This window comes from Phascolarctos cinereus, unplaced genomic scaffold, assembly GCF_003287225.1.
Source record: "Phascolarctos cinereus isolate Bilbo 61053 unplaced genomic scaffold, phaCin_HiC Scaffold_5;HRSCAF=322, whole genome shotgun sequence".
NCBI lineage: Eukaryota > Metazoa > Chordata > Mammalia > Diprotodontia > Phascolarctidae > Phascolarctos > Phascolarctos cinereus.
Window position 1 is genome coordinate 345,086,115 of NW_027555958.1, and position 8,167 is coordinate 345,094,281.

At 37.6% G+C, this 8,167-nt stretch overlaps 1 pseudogene; it reads left to right on the plus strand.

Annotated features, from left to right (window-relative positions):
- Positions 1–258: 258 nt before the first annotated feature.
- On the plus strand, positions 259–1,395 carry LOC110205399 (V-type proton ATPase subunit C 1 pseudogene; annotated as a pseudogene).
- The last annotated feature ends 6,772 nt before the right edge of the window (positions 1,396–8,167 follow it).

The window sequence follows — 8,167 nt, forward strand, 5'->3', positions numbered from 1 at the left end:
TTTAGTGGATGGTAAATTCAATGAGTCAAGGGTATCATATGGTACCAAAAAACAAATGCAATAGCTGCATTGAAATACACAAACTTGGACTTGGCACATGACTCACGTCAGTCAGTGCTAGGGCTGTGGAATCCTGGAGAGTGGGTAGATGGAGAATTAAGCTGCTAAGTCCTCCCAGGTTTCCCTCCTCCATCTTCCCTTTTTTTCTTACCAGTGCCTCCATATCAATCTTATTTTTGGAAAAATTCCTTGAAAAACATGACTGAGCTCTGGCTTATATCAGCTACTAGGGAGAAAATATGCCCCTAAACATGGAGAAACTATATGCAGCAACAACCAAAAGTAATAATCTCTCTACTAATTCAAAGTTTGACATTCCTGACTTAAAGGTTGGCACATTGGATGTTTTAGTTGGATTATCAGATGAATTGGTCAAACTGGATGTATTTGTGAAGGAAGTTGTTAAGAAAGTGACCCAATATATGGCTGGTGTACTAGAAGATAGTAGAGAAAAGTTCAAGACAACCTGTTGGCCAATGGAGTTGACTTGGTACATATATATACATAACAAGGTTCCAATGAGATATGGCCAAGTAACTAACCAAGTAATCCCTGAAAAATATTTCTGAAATAATTGGCAAGGGAGTAAATCAAATTGACAATGACTTGAAAGCCCAAGCATCTGAAAGGTAGTCTTCAGAATTTGGAAAGAAAGAATGTGGTAAGTTTATTAACTAGAAGCGTAGTCAAAATCATAAAGAAAAATGACTTTGTTCTTAATTCAGAGTATCTCATCACATTATTGGCAGTAGTTCCAAAATTAAACCACCTAACTGGGTTAAGTAATATGAAACATTGGCTATGATGGTAATCCCAAGGTCTAGCAAAGTTCTTTCAGAAGACCTAGGTAGTTACCTGTGCTTTGTTACCTTGTTTAGAAAGGCAGTAGGTGACTTTAGACATAAAGCCAGAGAAAACAAATTAATTGTCAGTGATTTTCAGTATAGTGAAGAGGAAATGAAAGCAGACAAAGAGGAGATGACCAGGCTCTCCACCAACAAGAAGCAGCAGTTTGGACCTCTAGTTAACAGCTGAAAGCGAATTTCAGTGAAATTTTCATAGCATGGATTCATGTGAAAGCATTAAAAGTTTTTGTTGAGTCTGTTTTAACATATGGATTGCCAGTGAACTTCCAGGCAATGTTACTTCGACCCAATAATAAAGTCATGGAGAAACTGAGAGAAGTATTGTGTGATTTTATACAAACACCTGGACAGTAGTGTAGCATATATTACTGATGCTGCTATGGATATTCCAGGCTTAAATCTCAGTCAACAGGAATATTATCCCTACGTGTACTACAAGATTGATTGCAATCTATTGGAATTCAAGTAAAAATGGCCCTCAATACTAGCAATCCTATCCTACTATTGATATATATATGAACAGAAATGAAGTGGAAATATGGCTACACTTTTAATTCTCTATTAATCCAGTGCTTGCTTCTTACTTCCTTTTCTTAGGTTAATTTGCCCATAATGCTTCATCTCTTCATATTTTCTTTTCAAAGAAGAGCATATGTATTGTTGGGTTTTATTGATCAGGTCTGTAAATGTATACTTAAAAAATCAGGTTATTTATAAACAGATTAGTTTATTTTTTAAATGGTTCTTCTTCATTGATATAGTGGTATGCATTGAGTAAACTCATCACTCTTTTTCACAAAGATCTTGTTTACAAGGAAAAAGTGTAAACATTTATAGCACTTTGTTCCCTGCATTTAGTAGCTATTACCGTTAAATGGTTATTGAATTGTGATGTAAGAAAATGACAATATTTAGTTATGTGTTTTCTGAATATTTCCAACAACAATCTATGAGTACTGTCAACACCCACAGGCAAGAATAAAAGTACCTGTGCAAAGGGAAAGAAAAAAGAAATGCAGTCTTTAAAACTAGAGAAGTGATGGGCCCACTACCCCCTGCCCTAGTCAAAGCACATCTAGAGTCCTGTGCTCAGTACTGTGCACTACTATTTAGAAAGTCTTTTGATAATGTAGATCAATGGTGATCAAGTTTTTTTTTTAATAACATACCCTTAACAGTTAAAAAAATTGCATTCCCCAATATGTGTGCTTATTTATAAATTATAAATGTGTTGCAGTATTAATACTTATGCATATTGTAAAGCACACTAAAATATAAATTAGTTGATAAGGATGACTTTAAAGTCAAGAGTGAGCCACTGAAGTTTTTTTGAGTAGAAGAATGATACAGTCAGACCTGCACTTTTACAAAATCACTTTGGCATCTGTATGGAGGATAGATTAGAATATGGGAAGACTTGAAGCAGGGAGACCAAATTTGGATAGCTCAGGTAGAAGGTCCTGAGGTGGCTTAAACCAAGGTGGTGGCTGAGTGGAAAGGGAGCAAATGCAAGATATATTGAGGAGGTGGAACTGACAAGATGGGGCAAAAAATTGGATATGTGGGGTGTGTGAGGAGCTGTAGATGATACCAGTATTGTAAACCCTGGTGACTGGAAGGAAGATGGTACCCTTAACAGTAATAGGGAAGTTGAGTAGGGTAGACTGAGAGAAAAGATAATGTAATGAGACCTACTGATCATAATCTATCTGTGCCTGTTATCCTATGTGATTTACTCTGCCCCGCCCTAAACAAAAAAAGAGGAAGATAGGTTTTTATTGCTCTCAGTATAGACTCTACTCTTCAGTGAGTGCCTACTGAATCTCTGAGATGATTTTGAGGAGGAGCAGGAGGTAGGTATGCTGAGGAAGAGGTAGACATTTTCCCAAAGGCACCTACCTGTCCCTCTGTTGCTGTAGATGCTCAGAAAACAGTTGAGCGATAACTTCCCTGAGAAGCTGATGCTTACCTCAGAAGAAGAAACTTAGGAGCATGTACAGTGGGGAGAGGAAAATGAATAAGAAAGTGTTGAAAGGGATGAGCAAATGTGATTTTGTTGGAGACAAGTCCCACGATTCACTATTGTGGGACAGCTGGGATGCAACCCAAATTCCTCTGATTAGCTGATCGTACACTCCTGCCCACCTCCCACCCCTCACTTTGGCTCCCACTTTGGAAACCATTACACTAAATAACGTCCAGAGGAGGCCAGCAAGAGTTGTGAAAGCCATGTCCTCAAAACTACGCCCTATCAGAATTAGTTTATTGAACCAGGAATCACAGATATAGAGTTGGAAAGGAATTTAGAGATCATTTAATCCAACCCTGGACCATGTTGCAGATAATGACACCAAAGCCAAGTAAGGCTTCTTTTGCTTAAGAACACAAAGCTGATGAAGACTGGGCCAGTATTTGAAGATGCAACCTCGAATTCCAAATCCAATACTCCCTCTGCTGTATAGGGATGTTGGCCTAAAGCAAGTAGCAAGTAGAGGGAAGGGGAACATAATAACAGTCTTTGATTTTTCTTTTCTTTTTATTTGGCTCTATAGGACAAAACTAGTAAGTAACATTAGGTACAAGTTACAAAGTTGCAAATTTTGTCCAAATAAAAGAAAAAAAATGTCAAACAATTAAAGTAAATGAAAAAATAGAAGTCGGGAAGGAAGGAGTAGTGATTTTTCCCTCCCTAAAGATCTTTAGGCAACTCATCTATCAGGGATGCCCTACCCATGGTAATTCTGATTCTTCATGAAAGGCAATGTAGTGTCATGGAAAGAGCACTAGACTTGGCCTTAAGAGACACCTGGCTTTGATCTGCCATGACACTTATTAGCTGCATGACTGTAGGCAAATCACTTCATCTCTAACCCTCACATTCTTCATCTGTACAATGAGAATAAAAAAATTCCTATGGTCACTGCATCATAAAGCTTTTGTGAGACTTAAGTAAGATAATACACACAGGATGTCCCCAAAGTCTTAATGTGATTTTTAGCTATAATAGCTTAAAATTTAAAACATAAGCTTTAATAACTTAAAACTGCACTAAGATTTTTAGGACAACCTGTATAGAGCACTTTAAAAGTCTTATACTATAGGGGCAGCTAGATGGCGCAGTGGATGGAGCACCGGCCCTGGAATCAGGAGGACCTGAGTTCGAATCCAGCCTCAGACACATAACACATACTAGCTGTGTGACCCTGGGGAAGTCACTTAACCCCATTGCCTAGCCAAAAGACAAAAAAAAAAGTCTTATACTATATAAATATCAACTGTTATTATGCAATCAACAAGCATTTGTTAAATACTTCATCATGTTTCAGGTACTGTGGTATGTGCTAGAGTTGTTGTGAGGATAAAAATGAGATAATATTTATAAAGTACTTTGAAAACCTTAAAGTGATACAAAAATGCTAGCTATTAGCTATTACTATTTTGCCTAATGCACACAATACCTGACGTTTGGTAAATTCATCAGTGATCTTAATGGTAATGATAGCAGTTCTGTGAAATGCATTATGGGCAAATTAACCTAAGAAAAGGAAGTAAGAAGCAAACACTGGATTAATAGAGAAGTAAAAGTGTAGGCATATTTCCTCTTCATTTCTGTTCATATATATCAATAGTAGGATAGGATTGCTAGTATTGAGGGCCATTTTTACTTGAATTCCACTATTTGAAGCTCTCTTAAAGGAACTGGATATGCATTTACTCAATGCATACCACTGACAGCATAAGCCACAGTGTACCAAGTTTATTAGAAACTGCCATTCTAACTATGCAAGACTTTTTCTTTAAAAGGGTTTCCCTCATAGCTTTTCCCACAGCCCAACCCCTTAATAATGGTGACAAAGTCTCTATTACTAGTAATTAGGATTTGGATTTGAAATGTTATCTAGTGGCTGGTAGGAATAAAAGTCGCACAATCAATAGAAGAAAGCAGAAAATGGAAGAAAACATAGAGGGAGAGATAGTGCAGTACTGGATATCTCCATTTTAAGCTACTTCCAATAACAGAAGGTCAGTGAAAAGAGAGAAGGTTGTTAGATCCAAGGAAAAATGGGCCATGAAAGAATATACTCATGAACACCCATATCTGGCCAGGACTTGTGGATGGGGGTTGGGCTGGAAAGGAAAGAACTTAGACTACTTCAACATTTTGCTAGCAAATAGCAAATTCTGTTCATACAATTAGAGAGCATCAAATAAATATCTAAAGTATTAAGAACATAATTTCTCAACCATAAATTAGAAAGTATTGCCATAGGGAAATTAATCTACAGTTATCACATTTTGCTCAATGATAAGTAATGGAGAACCTGAGTAAATGGTGTAAGAATAGTAGGTATTGGTGATCATCCATTTTGCACCCTTCAGAAAGTGTCTAAGCTAGCACTAACCTGAAGTTACAGTCTACCAAAAGCTCTTCCAGTTTTAGCGAGTCTCTCATTCCTCACCTTCACAGCCTGTAGAAAGGAGCTTAAAATAGACTTCTAGTGGGATTGAGCTCTCTTTTCCCTGGGGTTTTTCATCATTTGTTTATCTGACCAAGTTCATTTCAATAACCATTTCTCCAGAACACTAAACTCAGGCTCAATCAATAAACATTTACAAAGGATATGTGCCAGGCCCATGTGCTATGCACTACTTGGCAGCTAGAGTGAAAATGTTTCGTTGTTAAGACAATTCTTATTAATGTTTATATAGATATGGTCTTTAAGTACAGTCGAGTAACTTCAATATCCCAAGAAACCACCTTTTTGGAAAGATGACTTTTTCTATACTGTGATTTAAAAGGTTGAGTGCTGAGCAAAAGAGGACTAACATGCAGATTCTTGGAATCTTTTACTGACCCTATGAGTCTGCAAAAATTCATTCCTGGGGGAAAATGTTTATTTTTCCCCTAATCACTTCCCACCAGCATCTCTGAATTATAATTTTTTCTGACCATGATTAGAGCTCCTTCCATTACAGCGGTTGAAACTCTTATGGAGAACTTCTGGGAGGATATGGATCATAGTCACACATGATGGACAGACACAAATGGGTTTCAAGATCTGTTTGAGAGAGCTCAAATCTGTGAGTTCATAGATTTGTTTGAACAGTGAATATTAGACTTAATTGTTTTATTGCTTATTGACAAGGGTTCTGTGGTATAATGAATTGAAGTGTAATTGGACTTCATCTCGAAAGACCTACAAAGATAAAAGTAACAAAAAATAATTTTAAAAGAAACCTAATCAACTTCATTAGTTCTTTGTGGATTTTTCTGTTATGTATATATAGGTTTATATTCAGCCCCTTACCATGCAGTTGCCTAGAGAACTGCTATTTTAATTCCACTGACAGCATAAGCCACAGTGTACCAAGTTTATTAGAAACTGTCATTCTAAGGAATGAACAATCTGCAATGGGCTTTATATTACTACTCACATTTAATTATTTCTAAGATGCTGATCTACTTTCTAATCATAATAAAATCCCTAGTTTTGAAGGAAAGGGAAAGGGTTGGGCTTTTAGAGTAGTTATACTCTATCTTGTTATCTTCCATTTCAAGTTTAAGTAAATAATGTCTCAAACTATTGTAGAACAGAATTGGAAGAGATCTCAGAAATCCTTAAATCCATTCTCTTCCTGAAGCATGAATCAACTACAAGTGATCAGCTGACCTCTGCTTGAATACCTCTAATGATAAAGAGTTTGCTACCCATCAAGCTAGCCCTTCCGTTTTAGGACAGCTCAAATTGTTAGGAAGTCTTCTGTTATACAGAACTGAAATCTGCCTCAATGTAATTTCCACCCACTGGTCCTAATTCTGCCAACAAAATCCAAGCAGAATCCAAGTCTAATCTCTCTTCCTCATGACAATATTTAGATAATTGACATCTTAAGTCTTGTCTTCTTCGAGTTAAAGAATCCAGTTCCTTTAAGAGAGCCTCAAATAGCATGTTTTTCAAATCCCTCTCCATACTGGTTGCCTTTCTCTGGATCAATCAATAACCAGCATGGGACAAACAAAGCCTTGCGCTAGTGTGATGAGTGTGAGGGGCTGGGGAGGGAATGCATCTTTCTGTTTGCCAGCATCCTCACCAACGGACCCATCACAATGACACTCCTCCTGTTGCAGTCCAGCTTTCTCCCCTATCCCTGTGGGAGTGAGGGTCACTCACTGGCACACATGCAGCACATGCAGCATGATCGTAAGTGTAACTAAACTGCCTTCTGTGCTGCTATTCCTCCTCCAAATATTTTTCCAAACTGAAAAAATTTCTGGTTACAGTTCTACTGGATACATTCCCATTTGTTAATATCATCCTTAAAATGTTAGTACTGGGGATGGAATATAATACTTCCAGTAAGGTCTGAGTGCACAGTTCTTATGACTTCTATGTTTGATCCGTAGCAACTGGTTGCCACTTCCCTAAAAGTAATGTGGTTTGACAGTGATCTCTGAGCCGAATGTTTAGTCACATTCAACATCTGTTTGCACAGAACTGGCAAAATCATTTTTCCCTTAAAAAAGGTTTGTTTGTTTTTTCATAAACACCGGGAAAAAAAAAGAGAATCCATTTAGATTATTTTTTTTTGTCATCAGTGTTAAACGTCTGGCTCAGACCTCCCTGCCAACATGCTTGCTAATAAGGCAAACTCATGAAACAGAAGCCAAATGCCCAGAAGGCATAGTGGGAATGAACTGTAGGTGGCAGAAATATCAACTCGAAAATGGAAAATCCTTTTTTAAATGGATGAAAAGCAGTTCTTGAAGGTGTGACATGAGGTAAAGAGATCTGATTTCTTGGCTGTCTTTCTTTGTAATAGAAACCCACGAAGCAAAAAAAAAAAAAAGCAGCTTTCAGGCTTTGTGTCTTAGTAACAGCAGTGGTGGTACCCCAGCATGACATGGCTTTTCATGTTCGCATTGCCCTATTATTGGAATTGCCTTTCTTCATGAAAATTGAATCCCTCTGTTATCCCTTTAATGACTCTGACTAGCCATTAACCTTTCTATCCCTGGGGACCATCGGTAGGATGTCCTATAACACATGTAATAGAGTGCGAATCCCTGGGGTTGAAAGTGAAACACATTTTTCAAGCCACAAGTAAGCTCAGTGATCCTACTTAATCCAAGTTTCTGGAGGACACAGAGCCTTTTGACCTGAAATGCTGACTGATGCCTCAGTGGGCAGCAATGCCTGTCTGTGTCAGTTTCCTTCATTACTTACTAAATCTCACTCAGC